The sequence below is a fragment of the Microtus ochrogaster genome, chromosome 2 (assembly GCF_000317375.1).
Source record: "Microtus ochrogaster isolate Prairie Vole_2 chromosome 2, MicOch1.0, whole genome shotgun sequence".
Taxonomy (NCBI): domain Eukaryota; kingdom Metazoa; phylum Chordata; class Mammalia; order Rodentia; family Cricetidae; genus Microtus; species Microtus ochrogaster.
In genome coordinates, this window is record NC_022010.1 from 12,924,307 (window position 1) to 12,926,286 (window position 1,980).

Genomic DNA, 1,980 nt, shown 5'->3' on the forward strand with positions numbered 1-1,980 from the left:
AAAAAACCAATAATAATAATAACAATAATAAACAAAAACAGGGTATATGCAGGGTATAAACAGGGTATATAAGGGTGTGGGTGTAAACTGGAGAGATGGCTCAGCAATTAAGAACATTTGTTGCTCAAACTGGACAGTGATGGCACACGCTTTTAATCCCAGCGCTCAGGAGGCAGAGGCAGGTGGATCCCTGAGTTCGAGGTCAGCCTGGTCTACAGATCAGGTTCTAGGATAGGGCTACACAGAGGGAAAAAAAAAAGGAAGGAAGGAAGGAAAAGAAAGAAAGAAAGGAACAAAGAAATAAAAAAGAAAGACTACTTGCTGCTCTTCTAGAAGCTCCAGGTTCAATTCTCAGCACCTATGGTAGCTCACAACCATCCGTACCCCCAGTTCCAGGGCATCTGGCAGCCTCAACTGGTCACTGCAGGCACTGCCTACACATGGTGCATAGGCATACAAACCATACAAACTTTTAAACCATAAAAACAAATAAATCTTAAAGTGGAGACCGTGATGGGAGGGGAGGGGCCAGTGAGGTGGCTCAGTGGTGGAGGAGTGTGTAGCAGGCCTAAAGACCTGAGCTGGATTCTTAGACCCTACAGCGTGGCCAGAGAGAGCACTGGGCCCCAAGAGTTGTCCTCTGGCCTCCACATGGGAAGCATATGTGTGCTCGCCCATCCTTGAACAAAACAAAGATAAACATAAAACAACAAAAATGTAATCAGAAACAAGGAAAACAGTGAGTGCTGGGAAGATGTGGGAACACTGGGGCTGTCCTGCTCTGCTGTGCAAGTGGCAAAAGACACCACCACTGTAGAAAAACCAGGCACTGCAGACAGGGCATTACCAGACGACCTGGCACTTCAATTCCCAGGCACAGACTAAAAGAACAGGAAGTGCCTACCTTTGACCCAGCATTTGGGAAGTAGCAACAGGCATATCTTTGTGAGTTCGAGGCCAGCCTGGTCTACAAAGGTAGTTCCAGGATAGCCAGAGCTACATAAAGAAACCCTGTCTTGAGAAACCAAAAAGAAAAAAGAAAAAGAAAAAAGAACAGTAAGCAATTCAAAGAAAAACTAGTACAGGCCTGTTCGCAGCCATGAACGCAGCCAAAGAGTGGAAGACGCAGATGTCCAACAACCCAGGGGGATGAACAAGGTGTGGTATGTACAGACACACAAAGACAGTCAGTCTACAGGTCACCATAGGAACGGAGGGAGTTCCAGTACATGCTGCAACATGGAAGAACAGCAGGGTGGGTCTGATTCCATTTGAACACCCAACAGCCAAAGCACAGAGGCAGAAAGCAGAGTGCGTGGTACCTGAGGCTTTGGGGAGAAGATGGGGGGGGGGGGGGTAACTATTTATACAGACAGATTTCCATTTTTGGTGATGAAAATATTTTAGAACAAGATAGACCCTTTCATATGATCATGAAAAGCCTGTAGATATTCAACTTTTTTGCTTGACTTTAGTCTTTAAAACATTTGTGTACATATGCATGCATGTGCCATGGCATATTTGGGGGTCAGACAACTTAAGGGAGTTAGTTTTCTTCCACCACAGGTCCTGGTCTTAAATTCAGGTCCCTTAGCAGCAAATGCCTTTACCTGCTGAACCATTGCGACAGACAGACCCTCTTTGATTCTATGTTGAGACCGGGTGTTATATGCAGCCCAAGATACCCCTAACAACAACCCTGCCTCAGCCTCTCAAGAGCAACGATGGCTGAGCAACTGTGCCTGGCTCAATCGGTGCTTCACGAAGGTTAATAACATCATAGGAATTTTACCGCCATGAAAAAAGTCAGGGTTAGCAATATGGCTCAGGGGTAAGAGCAAGTGCCACCAACTCTGATGACCTGTGTTCCATACCTAGAATCTGTGCTGGAGAAAGGTGCTCCCCAACCTACGCACACACACAAGACATACATATGCATGCACCTGTGCTCATACCCATCTCACACACTCAATAATTTCA

At 46.0% G+C, this 1,980-nt stretch overlaps 1 protein-coding gene across 1 annotated transcript in view; it reads right to left on the reverse strand.

Moving 5' to 3' along the window:
* The window catches only part of Tctn2 (tectonic family member 2), a 36,145-nt gene that overhangs the window by 9,134 nt on the left and 25,031 nt on the right, over positions 1-1,980 (reverse strand). The gene's annotated exons all lie outside the window — the stretch shown is intronic.